General features: G+C 47.9%; 1 protein-coding gene across 1 annotated transcript in view; it reads right to left on the reverse strand.

Annotated features, from left to right (window-relative positions):
- Window positions 1-15,871, reverse strand: part of LOC147120193 (voltage-gated delayed rectifier potassium channel KCNH8-like) — a 569,368-nt gene that overhangs the window by 401,040 nt on the left and 152,457 nt on the right. The gene's annotated exons all lie outside the window — the stretch shown is intronic.

Here is a 15,871-nt window from a genome sequence, read left to right on the forward strand (position 1 = left end):
TGCCAGCTCACAATGAAAATACAATATTGTCCAATACAGTGCACAAAATCCTCATTACCTACAATAATATTACAGTGAATGCACTTCAGAAAGCAATTAATTGTATGTGAAGCACTTTGAGAGATCTTGAGAGATGTGATAACACATTATATGTAAGTGTTCATTCTTTGCTAATATCAACTTTTAGGGGGAAAAATTGGGTATTGCCCAATTTGGGGTGCTAATATCAGCTGGGCGCAAAGTTTAACGCCCGGTGCTAATTATCGCCTCCAACTGCAAAATTTGCCTCTATTGCCCCTGGAGGTGATTTGAGCACTAAATCAAGCACTACACACCTCTCTTAAGGCGCCAACGTCGGGGAGCAAGGCGTTACCTCAGAACGGTACCGAAGCTCAGGCAATGTCAGTAACCATGGGAGCCAGACAGACTGACGCCATCCAGTTCTTAAAGGGGAGGGGTCATCTTGCTGGCCAGCCACACCCTGCTCATTGCAGCCTTGAATCTCGGCCTGGAGACACCTCTCAAGCAATTGTGTTGGAAGCACTAATGGATAGGCCCAGGGAAAGAGCTCAGCGCTTAGGAACCTCAAAAGTGGTGCTGAGGACCAAAACTCCTTACGACAGCGTTAAATCTTTCCAGGTGTCTCTATCCCTCTCAACCAGCAAGTACCAAAAATTTTGCCGATAAGAAAAAGCAGGAAGCGCACGCGTTTAAATAGTGCTCCCCCAGCCTGTTCCCGACTTGAAAACGTTCCCCTCTACCTGTCATTCCTAGCGGCAGGCGCTAAGGCAGGGGGCGTGACTCAATTTCCGGTCCGGGGCGCTACACACTTGCATGAAATCACGATCTGCGGGCGCAGGAGATCATGGTGGTAATGTTTAGCACTGCTGCAAAACGACAGGTCAATTTCACGAGCGGCACTAAAATCGCTGCGGTCGGGCGCGAAATTTCTAGCGCCCCGTTAGCGCCCCGCAGAGGCACTAACCAACCGAATTTCCCCCCCCCCACACCCACACAGTGTCTTTGGTTTACTTTCAAAACAGAAAACAGTCCATTCATATTTTCCTGCTGGGATTGATGATCAGGTATAGCCAAAATGGTAAAGCCCAGAAATTGGACCCTGATGGGCCCGTTGTATGGGCATAAAATGGGCGCAATGAGGGCCAGTTCCAGGAATCAATGTCCTATGACCTAAGGACACCTGAACAACGTCTGATCTGAAATTGTTCGGGCCATTTTTCAGGCATCTGGGGCAGCCACCTAAAATAGCTCTTACATATGCTAATGAGGAGCCTTTCACCTGTTTTAGGACCCCGCTGGGAAATTAGGCTGCCCCGAGAGCAGCAAGCCTGCCGTTTTGCTGGCATGGATACGGCTGAGCAGAGGCTGCCACCAAAAAGGTTAGTAAAAAGTTATTAAAATTTTTTTTTGATGTGGACTCCTGCTGGCTGCAATCTCAGCTATTTGAACCCCCACCTGTACTTACCTGAAGCTGCTGCTGGTGAAGTGGGCACCCCGAAATTCAGTGCTGCAGAAGGACGAGCTGTCTGTGGAGGTAACTCACCCGGATTATTTAAATGAGGCCAAATTTCAGGCCAACCTCTGGCCTCCTGGCCTTTGTGGCCGCATCACAGCATTCGCACCCGAAACCGGACTCGGGTGAATCATTACCCCTATATGTCCAGTCCTGTAGCATCAAGGCTTGAAACATTTCAAGTCCTGTACAAATATGGCTCAGTGACATTGAGCTGAAGTATTCATTTTAAGGATGCTTCTTTCCTTACAGGCATTCATGAGTCCAGACCACAAAATCCCCATTCTCACCAACAACAACAACATTTTTTACAGTGCCTCAAACGAAGCATAAATGGGTCATTTTCTGATTGGCAAGATGTAACGTGTGGTGTACCACAGGGATCAGTGCTGGGGCCTCAACTTTTTACAATTTATATAAATGACTTGGATGAAGGGACCGAAGGTATGGTTGCTAAATTTGTTGATGACACAAAGATAGGTAGGAAAGTAAATCGTGAAGAGGACATAAGGAGGCTACAAAGGGATATAGATAGGTTAAGTGAGTGGGCAAAGATCTGGCAAATGGAGTATAATGTAGGAAAATGTGAAATTGTCTATTTTGGCAGGAAGAATAATAAAGAAGCATATTATCTAAATGGTGAGAGATTGCAGAGCTCTGAGATGCAGAGGGATCTGGGTGTCCTAGTGCATGAATTGCAAAAGGTTAGTATGCAGGTACAACAAGTAATTAGGAAAGCTAATAGAATGTTATCTTTTATTGCGAGGGGAATTGAATACAAAAGTAGGGAGTTTATGCTTCAGTTATACAGGGCATTGGTGAGACCACATCTGGAGTACGGTGTACAATATTGGTCTCCTTATTTAAGGAAGGATGTAAATGCGTTGGAAGCAGTTCAGAGAAGGTTTACTAGACTAATACCTGAAATGGGCGGGTTGTCTTATGAGGAAAGGTTGGACAGGCTAGGCTTGTATCCGTTGGAGTTTAGAAGAGTAAGAGGTGACTTGATTGAAACGTATAAGATCCTGAGGGGTCTGGACAGGGTGGATGTGGAGAGAATGTTTCCTCTTGTGGGAGAATCTAGAACTAGGGGTCAGTGTTTAAAAAAAGGGGTCGCCCATTTAAGACAGAGATGAGGAAAAAAAATTTCTCACAGAGGGTTGTGAGTCTTTGGCACTCTCTTCCTCAGAGGGCGGAAGAAGCAGAGTCTGGTGCAAGGGTCAAGGATGTCTCAGAGCGGCTGCACAGCATTTTGGAAGGGGAGGGTGAACAGCCAGTTGCCGTGGTGCATATAGGTACCAACGATATAAGTAAAAAATGGGATGAGGTCCTAAAAGCTGAATATAGAGAGTTAGGAGGTAAATTAAAAAATAGGACCTCAAAAGGTAATAATCTCAGGACTGCTACCAGTGCCACGTGCTAGTCAGAGTAGAAATAGAAGGATATTTCAGATAAATACGTGGCTAGAGGAATGGTGCAAGGGGGAGGGATTCAAATTCTTGGGACATTGGAACCGGTTCTGGGGGAGGTAGGACCAGTACAAACTGGACGGTTTGCACTTGGGCAGGACTGGGACCGATGTCCTAGGGGGAGTGTTTGCTAGTGCTCTGGGGGAGGGTTTAAACTAAAATGGCAGGGGGTTGGGATCCTGTGCAGGGAGACAGAGGAAAGGGAAACAAGGATAGAAGCAAAAGACAGGAAGGAGAAAAGCAAAGGTGACAGTCAGAGAAATCAAGGGTTTAAATCAAACATGGCCACAGTAAATAATAATTCTAAAAGGTGTAAGAATGTTAAAAAAACACGCCTGAAGGCTTTGTGTCTTAATGCGAGGAGCATTCGTAATAAGGTGGATGAATTAGCTGCGCAAATAGAGGTAAACAGATATGATATGATTGGGATTACGGAAACATGGCTCCAGGGTGACCAAGGCTGGGAACTCAACATCCAGGGTTATTCAATATTCAGGAAAGACAGGCAAAAAGGAAAAGGAGGTGGGGTAGCATTGCTGGTTAAAGAGGGGATTAACACAATTGTAAGGAAGGATATTAGCTCTGATGATGTGGAATCTGTATGGGTAGAACTGAGAAATACCAAGGGGCAGAAAACATTAGTGGGAGTGGTATACAGACCCCCAAACAGTAATGCAGAGGTTGGGGATGGCATTAAATGGGAAATTAGAGACGCGTGCAATAAGGGCACAGCAGTTATCATGGGTGACTTTAATCTACATATAGATTGGGCCAACCAAATTAGTAACAATACTGTGGAGGAGGAATTCCTGGAGTGTATACGGGATGGTTTCCTGGACCAATATGTTGAGGAACCAACTAGAGATCAGGCCATCTTAGACTGGGTATTATGTAATGAGAAAGGATGAATTAGCAATCTTGTTGTGCGAGGCCCCTTGGGGTGGAGCAATCATAATATGATCGAATTCTTCATTAAGATGGAGAGTGAAGTAGTTGACTCAGAGACTAGGGTCCTGAATTTAAATAAAGGAAACTACGATGCTATGAGGCGCGAGTTGGGTAGGATTGATTGGGGAATGTTACTCAAAGGGTTGACGGTGGATAGGCAATGGCAAACATTCAAAGATCGCATGGATGAACTACAGAATTTGTTCTTCCCTGTTTGGCATAAAAATAAAACAAAAAAGGTGACTCAACCGTGGCTAACAAGGGAAATTAGGGATAGCATAAGATCCAAGGAGAGGACATATAAATTGGCCAGAAAAAGCAGTAAGCCTGAGGATTGGGAGCAGTTTAGGATTCAGCAAAGGAGGACAAAGGGATTAATTAAGAGGGGGAAAATAGAGTATGAGAGTAAGCTTTCAAGGAACATAAAAACTGACTGTAAAAGCTTTTATAGATATGTGAAGAGAAAAAGATTGGTGAAGTCAAGCGTAGGTCCCTTGCAGTCAGAATCAGGGGAATTTATAATGGGGTGTAGGAATTGACGAATTCCTAACTAAGAACTGAGGTCGACTCAGGCGATCAAACAAACAGGCTTTTAATGTAAAACTAAAGGAATTTAAACAATTTGTTAAGATCGATACAGGAGAACCACAAAAACAGGCCTGTACCAGATGGAGCTTCCACGAGGACTGCCTCGGCAGTCACGTGGTTTGCGACATGACATCATCGCGTTTACCCACGTTTTCCCGCGCTCTTAAAGGGGCCACGCCCCGTGCATACAAACAGTATATACAAAACAAAGTAATGTCTAACACAATGGTACAGACTTAGGCTGGTGTTAGAACATCATTAAAGGGAATTATGTACAGTTGCCCAGAGTCATTCAGTGACTCCGCCACATGCGCCCCCCCAGAATTCGCTTTAACAGACAAAGTCAAACGGCGAGGGGGTCTGATGAGCCTGTCGGAACGACTCCTGTACTCCTGAGGTGGAGGCTGCTGGACGGTTGGCTGTCTGGCGGGCGGTTGCGCTTGGCCTGCCGGAACAGCGCTGGGTGGCCGACCTCGTCTCAGCGGTAGTGCTGTCTCGACGGGGCGGTCGAGGTCCAGATGCGCCGGCTTCAATCAATCAACTGAAATGTGGTCCGGCTTACCACCGACATCTACGGTGAAGGTTTTGTCCCCTGCTTCCAACACGTGGAAGGGACCAGTATATGGGGCCTTGAGTGGATTCTGGTGAGCATTGTGGCGAATAAAGACGTATTCTGCCTTGTGAAGCCCCGTTGGAACGTGTGAACTCTGCAGCCTGTGGTGCGAAGTGGGCACTGGCGTGAAACAGCTGGCCGCCTCCTGGTGACAAGTCAACTGGTCAGACGCGGACCAAGGCTTCGTTGATTCCGGTAGGAAATCTCCTGGGACTTGCAACGGTTGTCCGTACACCAGCTCCGTGGATGAAGAGTGAAGGTTTTCTTTGGGGGCCGGGCGAAGGCCCAACAGGACCCATGGTAGCTTGTCTGCCCATCCAGTGTCCTGGACGCTGGCCCTCAAGGAGGCTTTTAGTGACGGGTGGAAACATTCACAGAGACCATTCACCTGTGGGTGGTAGGCTGTGGTGCGGTGTAATTTGACACCGAGTCCTTGGGCCACTGCATTCCAGAGTTCGGAGGAAAACTGTGGTCCCCTGTCTGAAGAAATATCAGCGGGCACTCCGAAACGGGCGACCCAGGTGGAAATGAACGCCCTAGCCACGTCCGCCGAAGTAGTGGATGATAGGGGAACTGCCTCCGGCCATCTGGTGGTGCGGTCAACCAGGGTCAGGATGTGTGAAAAACCATGGGAGGGTGGGAGTGGACCCACCAGGTCCACATTGACATGGTCAAACCGTCGCTCCGGCACTGTGAAGGTGGCCAACGGAGCTTTGATGTGACGCTGTACTTTGGCCTTTTGGCAGACCACACAGGTGTTGGTCCAGTCGCGGACATCCTTGTGCATGCTGTGCCATATGAATTTCCACAACATCACCTTCTGGGAGGCCTTCATTCCTGGGTGTGATAACCCATGTATGGCGTCGAACACTTTGCGGCGCCAGACGGCCGGTATGACAGGGCGAGGGTCCCGAACGGAGACGTCACACAAGAGTGTGGTACCTGCCGCATGGAACTTGACGTCGGCCAACTGGAGGCCAATGACGGTGGTTCTGTAGGCTTGGACTTCTGGGTCCGAGGCTTGATCCGCTGCCATGAGGGCATAATCGATGCCTAAATGAACCGTATTGACGGTCGCGCGGGAGAGGCAGTCAGCCACCAGGTTGTCCTTACCGGCCACGTGCTGTATATCCGTGGTGAACTCGGATATGTACGTCAGGTGACGTTGCTGTCGGGATGACCACGGTTCAGCGGTCTTGGCCATGGCGAAGGTGAGCGGCTTATGGTCCACGAAGGCGGTGAAGGGACGTCCTTCCAGGAGGAAGCGAAAATGTCGGATGGCCAGAAAAAGAGCGAGCAACTCCCGGTCGAATGTGCTATACTTCTTCTCGTTCCGCCGTAGTTGACGGCTGAAGAATGCCAACAGCTGCCAGGTCCCATTCACCCACTGCTCTTGCACGGCGCCGATTGCGTAGTCTGACGCGCCGTTGGTGAGGGCGATGGTGGCTCCTGGCAGCGGGTGCGCCAGCATAGTCGCATTGGCCAAGGCTCTTTTAGTGTCAGCGAACGCCCGGGCCACGTCCTCCGTCCAGTCTACCGTATCTTTGCCAGTCCTGCCCTTGAGGGCCTCGTACAGGGGCTGCATGAGCAGTGCTGCCTTAGGCACGAAACGGTGGTAAAAGTTTACCATGCCTAGGAATTCCTGCAGGGCCTTAATGGTTTGCGGGCGTGGAAAGGATGTCACCGCCTCTACCTTCGCTTGTAAAGGAACCGCTCCCTCTGAAGTGATGCGATGCCCCAGGAAATCAATTTGCTGCAGGCCAAACTGACACTTGGCCAGGTTGATAATCAGGCCGTGTTGGCTGAGACGCTGAAAAAGGGTGCGTGGGTGACAGATGTGTTGGTGGGGCTGGCAAAGAGGATGTCGTCTAAGTAGACAAAGAGGAACTTGAGGTCCCGCAGCACGGAGTCCATCAGGCATTGGAAAGCCTGGGCGGCGTTCTTTAAGCCAAATGGCATTCTTAAGAACTCAAAAAGGCCGAATGGGGTGATGACTGCAGTCTTCGGAATGTCTTGGGGATGAACGGGGACCTGGTGGTAGCCCCGGACAAGTTCGACTTTTGAGAAGACAGTGTTCCCTGCTGAATGGGTGGAGAAATCCTGAATATGGGGATCGGGTACTGATCAGGAGTGGTGGCGTCATTTAGGCGTCGATTGTCGCCACATGGCCACCATTCGCCGCCAGGCTTCAGGACGATGTGGAGGGGTGAAGACCAGGGACTATTCGACCGGCAAATAATCCCTAACCATTCCATGGTCGCAAACACCGCTTTCCCGACCGCCAGCTTGCCAGGTTCCAGGCGCCGGGCCCGCGCGTAGACCGGGGGGCCGTTGGTGGTGACGTGGTGTTCCACACCATGTTTCGTGGCCGTGGAGGAGAAAGTTGGCCTTGTCAGGTCGGGGAATTCGCTGAGCAGGCAAGCGAACTCATCCGGAGCCGGAAAAGCACAGGCGACGGTGCGCGACGTAGTGTTACTGCGGTAACAAGGGATAGAATGAAAAGTTGCCGCGCTGATCAACCGCCGGTTCCTCACATCAACCAGGAGGCTGTTGGCGCACAGGAAATCCGCGCCGAGAATGGGTTGTGAAACGTTGGCTGTCACAAACTCCCAGTGGAAAAGCTGGCCTCTGAAACACAACTGCACCCGCCGTCTGCCGAAGGTCCGAATTGCCGCACCATTGGCCGCTTCAAGGGCGAGACCGTGAATCCCGGTCTGCGCCTCGAGGGCGGATGCGGGTAATATGCTGCACTGCGCCCCGGTGTCGCACAGGAAACGACGACCGGAGAAAGTATCAGTGATAAACAGCAGCTTACCCGCATTGCCGATCGCAGCCGCGGGGCGCCCGTTAGACCCGGTCCTCAGTGGTCGTAGTTGTTTTGTTGGGGGGGAAACTGCAGGGAGGGCGGCAACGTCTCGCTTTCGCGCTGAACCGCGCGTGGTAGGGACACAGCTCAGCAGGCTGACGAGCTGGGGCGGCGTCTGTGGGGGATGGGCGCCTCGTGGCGGCGCAGTACTGCTGAGTAACGGCGAATATTTTGTCCGCCTCTGCCGCGAGTGCTGCGCAGTCCTCAACTTCGGATCTGGCCAGGGCAGCTTGCATCTGTTCTGGTAGCTGGCTGAGGAATAATTCCCAGAATAGGAAGCATTCCGGTTCGGAGACAGGGAGGGCGAGCATTTGGCTCATTAACTCCGAAGGCTTGGAGTCCCCGAGCACGGGCATAGCGAGCAGTCGACGGGCACGCTCCGATTTAGTGAGCCTGAAAACTTGCAGCAACCGCGCCTCGAGGGTTTCGTACTTACGCTCTGTTGGAGGGTTCTCGAGGAGGCTGACGATCCGTGAGGCGGTAGAGCTGTCAAGGGCGGAGACCACATAGAGATATCGGGTCTGATCCACAACGATGTCCCTCAGTGCGAATTGTGCCTCGACCTGAATGAAACACGGGGTTGCTTGCAGCTCCCAGAACTGCGGTAGCTTCAACGAAACGGCGTTGGCCTCCATGTTGTGTTCTTTTTGCGAAAAATGTTCACAAAAGACGGGGTCACCAATGTAGGAATTGACGAATTCCTAACTAAGAACTGAGGTCGACTCAGGCGATCAAACAAACAGGCTTTTAATGTAAAACTAAATGAGTTTAAACAGTTTGTTAAGATCGATACAGGAGAACCACGAAAACAGGTCTGTACCAGATGGAACTTCCACGAGGACTGCCTGGGCAGTCACATGGTTTGCGACATGATGTCATCGCGTTTAACCGCGTTTTCCCGCGCTCCTAAAGGGGCCACGCCCCGTGCGTACAAACACTATATACAAAATGAAGTAATGTCTAACACAATGGTACAGACTTAGGCTGGTGTTAGAACATCGTTAAAGGGAATTATGTACAGTTGCCCAGTCATTCAGTGGCTCTGCCACAGGGGAACAAAGAAATGGCAGACCAATCAAATACATACTTTGGTTCTGTCTTCAAAGTAGGACACAAATAACCTCCCAGAGATGTCGGGGAACATAGGGTCTAATGAGAGGGAGGAACTGAATGAAATCAGTATTTGTAGGGAAATGGTGTTAGGGAAATTGACGGGATTGAAGGCCGATAAATCCCCAGGGCCTGATAATCTACATCCTAGGGTACTTAAGGATGTGGCCCTAGAAATAGTAGATGCATTGCTGGTCATCTTCCAAAATTCTATAGACTTTGGAACAGTTCCCATGGATTCGAGGGTAGCTAATGTTACCCCACTGTTCAAAAAAGGTGGTAGAGAGAAAATGGGGAATTACAGACCGGTAAGACTGACATCGGTAGTGGGGAAAATGCTAGAGTCCATTATAAAAGATGTAATAGCAGAGCACTTGGAAAACAGTGACAGGATCAGACAAAGTCAACATGGATTTACAAAAGGTAAATCGTGCTTGACTAATCTACTGGAATTTTTTGAGGATGTAACTGGTAGAATAGATAAGGGAGAACCAATGGATGTGGTATATTTGAACTTTCAGAAGGCTTTTGATAAGGTCCCGCATAAGAGATTAGCGTGTAAAGTTAAGGCACATGGGATTGGGGGCAAGGTACTGACTTGGATAGAGAACTGGTTGGCAGACAGGAAGCAAAGAGTTGGAATAAACGGGTCTTTTTCCGAGTGGCAGGCAGTGACTAGTAGGGTATCGCAGGGATCGGTGCTAGGACCCCAGCTATTCACAATATATATTAATGATCTAGACAAGGGAACTAGATGTAATATCTCCAAGTTTGCAGACAACATAAAGCTGGGTGGGTGTGTGTGCTGTGAGGAGGATGCCGAGAAACTCCAGTATGGTTTGGACAGGTTGGGTGATTATACTGCATTTGCCATGCATCTGCCCAATGTGGATAAATGCAAGGTTATCCAATTCAGTGGCAAAAACAGGAAGGCAGATTATTAGCTGAACGGCAATAGATTGGGAGAAGGGGAAGTGCAACGAGACCTGGGTGTCCTTGTGCACCAGTTGCTGAAGGTAAGCATGCAGGTGCAGCAGGCGGTTAAGAAGGCAAATGGTATGTTGGCCTTCATAGCGAGAGGATTTGAGTACAGGAGCAAGGATGTCTTGCTGCAGTTGTACAGGGCCTTGGTGAGACCACACCTTGAGTATTGTGTGCAGTTTTGGTCGCCTTATCTGAGGAAGGATGTTCTTGCCATGGAGGAAGTGCAGTGAACATTCACCAGAGTGATACCTGGGATGGCAGGAATGATGTATAAGGAGAGATTGGGTCGATTGAGCTTATACTCGCTGGAGTTTAGAAGAATGAGAGGGGATCTCATTGAAACTTATAAAATTCTAACAGGACTGGACAGACTAGATGCAGGAAGGATGTTCCTGATTGCGGGGGAGTCCAGAACCAGGGGCCACAGTCTAAAGATAAGGGGTAAGCCATTTAGGACAGAGATGAGGAGGAATTTCTTCACCCAGAGAGTGGTGAACCTGTGGAATTCTCTACCACACAAGGCAGTTGAGGCCAATTCATTAAATATATTCAAGAAGGAGTTAGATATATTTCTTAAGGCTAAAGGAATCAAGGGATATGGGGAGAAGGCAGGGACAGGGTACTGAGTTTGGATGATCAGCCATGATGTCATTGAATGGCGGAGCAGGCTCGAGGGGCCGAATGGCCTACTCCTGCTCCTATCTTCTATGTTTCTTTGAATATTTTTAAGGCAGAGGTAGATAGATTCTTGATAAGCAAGGGGGTGAAAGGTTATCGGGGGTAGGCGGGAATGTGGAGTAATCAGCTGTGCATTTTTGGCATCCTGCACTGACCACCATCTTCTACTGGTAGTTGGACGATTGGACCATGTTAGTTGGATATAGTTAACACATAAGTTAACTCTGTAAAACAGAGTAGAACATAGTGTTGAGTGGGGATGACTGATGGGCACACGTTTGATCTGTATTGACATCAGTATCAGAGGCATTTTCTTTTAAAATGAACACAAGCTAGTTCAACAGCCCTGAAATTCTTCCCCCGCCCTACCATTTTCAGTATCATTTGTGTGTATAAAGTACTTTTCCTATGCAGCAAATTGGGACAAAAGCCATTTCTACCAGTTTTCCACCCCCAAAATGTTCCCCCCCACCCGCAAAATCTCTAATAGATTTAGCCCTTCGTGCATTTACCCACTGTGTTCCCAGCCAGCTAATTAACATATATGAAAATGACGGGCAGTGGCACTACAGCCCCAAGTTTGCTGGATATCCGCTCACAGTGCATGAGGAGTGAGTTAGAATGAGAAATATAAATACCACTGTCTGGATCAGCTGAGACTAGCAGAAGTGAGGAGTTTGAGCCTGAAGACCGCTGAAAGTTTGAGTAGCGATTACTGCAGCTGGAAATGACTTTTGCAAGCCTTTATTACCTTTGGTTTAAGGAGAATGCACCTCACCAGACATTAGTTTCCTCCCTCGCCCCCAAAGAATATACAGACAACACAGCACTGATGAGTGAGATGTGTATTAGAAGAATGCACTTCACTAAAGAGACAACAGGGAAAGTGACACCACCTACTGCATGAGGGCCTGCACCCAGCCATCTGTCTGCACTGCTCCCTCTGTGGCTATGAAGGTCATGACCACACTCAGCTTCTATAACAGTCTTTTCAGGCAGCCACAAGGGTCTCTGTAATATTGGCCAGGGTGCAGTATGTGTACATATTCATCAGGTGTCAGTTACGTGTTTCAGGAGAGCTGAGGAATTCATCCAGTTCAGCTTCAGAGCAAAGGTGGTGTGAGGTAATGCCATAGAGTTTTATGGGGTTGCTGGTTTCCCAAGGTCCAGGGTGCAATAGATTGCACCCATGCTGCTTTCAGATCTCCTTCAACAGAAAGAGCTTCCACTCCCTAAATGTACAAGTCAGTGCCAACATACACAGGATCCTGAATGTCCATGCAAGATTTGCTTGAATTTGTCACAATGCATTCATCCTTCAGAATTCTTCTCTCCCAGTTCCTCAAGGAAGACCATCATGCCAGTGGATGATTTGTAGGTGACGAGGCATACTCCCTATTCCCATGGGTAATGATCCCACTAAAACTGGCCCAAACAGCAGTGGAGGTTGGTTACAACAAGAAAAATGCCTTTAGCAGAGTGGTGATCGAAAATCATCGGAATCTTAAAGGACCATTTTTGCTGCCTTGACAGGCAGGGAGGCGCTCTGCAGTATGCTCCAGCTCACTGCAGCCTGCTGTGCCCTGCACAACGTCACCATCCAAAGACATGGATGTGGATATTTCTGAGGAAGTGACTCGAGCTGCTTTGGAAGCAGAACTACAAGGGGGAGAGTGTCACAAGTGACTGCTACAAGGGGCATCAGAGCACAACTGATGATAGAAGCCTTCTCTTCTGTTTAACACAGTCACCACTGCCTTAACTTCTTCCACCATCAAACAAAAGGACTAATCCTTCAATCCAGTGCCTGTCTAAGAACCTTAAAACACAGACCTCTTTGCCGCTACGTGACCATACCAATAATAATCATGAGTGAATAAGTCAGCATAAAATAAGTGCACCCTTTCCTGTCTGACTGGCTCAAAACGTGGTTTGCAGAAACAGGTACGAAGTGCTGGGTTTTGCTGCTCTCGGGTAAACCAGAGTCCATTGTGGGGTTTGCAATCTATTATAATCCTATTGATTATTACTGTCACTTCTCCAATAGGGACAGTGCAGACTGCCTCCCCAGTTATTGCATGGTAACAAAGGGACCTGCACCACAAACTCATAAAACTGTCAAATGATGACAATTCATCTGTCAAAAATTTTTGACAGATGAAACCATACGCTGATGTTCTCTGTCACCGGCTTTCCCTTAATTGGTCTGCCAAGCCCGCTGGGCGGGCTTAACAAGGTCAATCAAGGGAAAATAGCATGGGTTGGCTGGACGTCGATGGAGGCGGGACTAAAACCCGACAAGCAGCAATCCCGCCTCCATCACATCCCCATTGGCAAAATCACCCCCCTTAAATAGAGGAATCTCCATGGAATTTGTAAAAATTAAGTCAAACTTTTCATTCTAACCCCACTCCAATTTTTCCCCCATGTCCTGGCAATTCTACAAGTAAAGTTACAGGAACGCTCACTAAAACGTGTTAATGAATCCACACCAGAGAAACATCCTCCTTTATCCTCGAAAAAAACAACTGCAGCCAGTCGTGAAGAAAATAAATTTCACATATGACAACAGCCTGGCATTTCAGAAAGTACCTTTGAGGAACATAAAGAGTTTTAAGTAAATGCACGTCAGCAGTTTATTTGTTATATGTAACTTCTTTGGGGACAAGTACTAAATAACTGCAACTCGCAGAAATCATTAGCTCATCTTAAAACTTCCCTGCCTCGAGTTTGCATGCAACCAACAGTGGGAGAGAATAACGTCTGATCAAATGGTTCTGAAATCCTTCAGTCCAGTCCTCTAACCAAACTGACTGGTTCGGATAGCCTTTAGTCCTACCTTTCAATCCAGTCCCACCTTCTGACCCATTTCATTTGTTGTGACAACAACTGATCGGATACCAATTCCTCCAGCTTAATGTTGGCAAAACTAAAGTCATCCTCTCTAGCTACCCCCTTGTTCCAATGGCCGTGGCCATACTAAATTCACTGGCTGCCACCTCAGGATAATCCAATAAAATGCAGAACCTTGATATGCTGCTCTACCTGAGCTCAGCTTTCCACCCCCCTCACCCCACAATACGATCTGTATCAAGATCACCTCTTTCAGCTCTGAAATATTGTCCATCTCTGCCCCTACCTCTCTCCCTGTGTTACTGCAATGCTGTTCAATGCCACTATCCCCTCGAGATTTGATTTCTCTAAACACTTTTCTTGCTTCTAATACAATTCATGCAGAATGCTGTAGCCCACATTTTTATCTGTACATTCATCACCTCTGTACTTGCTCGTGCTCTAGCTAAAAAAATTGTTAAATCCCTCTACGGTGTTGGCCTGCCCAACCTCAGCAGTCTCCTGCACCCATATGTCCCTGTATGCAGGAGCTGCTTCTCCTACATTGGCTCAATCCTCATTTCCAATTACCTCCGCTCCAGCACTGGCAGCTGTTCTCTCGGTCACTATGATCCCATCTTCTGGAACTCCCACCCTTAACACCTCTGCTTTGTCACCTCTCTTCCTACTTTCAAAACTATCTCAAAGATGCCTCTATTCAACAGTGATGTCAATAACCCAACCCTTCTCCTTACATTTTTTTGTGTCCACTCTTCCTAAAAGCACTCCGAGAAGTCTTTCCGTTACACAAATTGTACATAAGAAATGTAAGTTAATGACACATTGGTTGAAATGCTTGACAGCTGGCATGTATGATACCAAAAAAGCCATCAGTGAATTAATGCAGACATACCTAAATATAAAAAGCAATAAAACAGAAACAGTCATCTCTAAATCCTTGGCATGATCCAACAACATCTCTGACTTCCGATTGGGATTTTAATCCAAAAAGCTAAACATTCTGCTCTTACAGTCTCAGCATAAGATATTGGATGGCAAGATATAGCAGGGGTTTGGATCTTCCTCAAATGCATTAACACAAGGATAGGGTCACTGTACCTTTTCTGACACCAGAGGGCCCAGGGGAATGTAAATATACATTTAGGAAAAGGAATGGAAGGTCAAGCTCTGTTGTTATAAGTAAATTGACTTTACTTATAACAACACAGGTGGCTTGAGAGCAAACAGTTCAGATAGTAATGTGTAGCTAGTTAAAAATCAGGATTAAAGTAGAACATGGATAGGATGGCCTTTCGTACTCTGTACTTTCCTACATTTTCAATTGTACTTGTATATAGGAACAGGGGTGGGCCATTCAGCCCCTCGAGCCTGCTCCGCCATTCAATGAGATCGTGGCTGATCTGTGACCTAACTCCATATAGCCGCCTTTGGCCCATATCCCTTAATACATTTGGTTAATAAAAAGCTATCAATCTCAGATTTAAAGTTAACAATTGATCTAGCATCAATTGCTGTTTGTGGAAGAGAGTTCCAAACTTCTACCACTCTTTGTGTGTAGAAGTGTTTCCCAATTACACTCCTGAAAGGTCTGGCTCTAATTTTTAGACTATGCTCCCTAGTCCTAGAATCCCCAACCAGCAGAAATAGTTTCTCTCTATCTACCCTATCTGTTCCCCTTAATATCTTGAAAACTTCGATCAGATCACCCCTTAACCTTCTAAATTTTAGGGAATATAACCCTAATTTGTGTAATATGAAAGGGGGGGTGGGGAGTGGGTGGTTTAAAATATCAGGATCGGGCAACCCGACCCATTCTCACCCTTTAAATCTTAAAGTGCAGATATCAAACCATGGATGAGGCTCTCGCAAATGGCAGGAGGGGCCTAATTAACATACCAAAGTCATGGCCTGATGACATCATTGGTGCTGCGACTTAAATTTAATAGTAAGTGAGGGGGAGGCCCGAGCTGTGGGATTCCCGGTAACTGATCCGAGGTAGGAGCTGCCGGTTCCCCAAGGTAACTGGCTCTTTCAGCAATCCATGTGGGCCAGGAGGACTCTTCCCACCCACCCCAGGTCCCTCAAGGAAGCATTTGGCCTCCCCAGCTCAATCTCCAGCTTTCCCCCCACCCCACCCCTCCTGGTCACAGGTCACAGGCCCCAGGCCGCCCCCCCCTCCCATAGCCTCTCAATCTCCAGCCTCCCCTCAGCCTGGAGCTCATGCTCTC

This window comes from Somniosus microcephalus, chromosome 4 (assembly GCF_052327205.1).
Source record: "Somniosus microcephalus isolate GS21.2 chromosome 4, FLI_Smic_1.0, whole genome shotgun sequence".
Taxonomy (NCBI): Eukaryota; Metazoa; Chordata; class Chondrichthyes; order Squaliformes; family Somniosidae; genus Somniosus; species Somniosus microcephalus.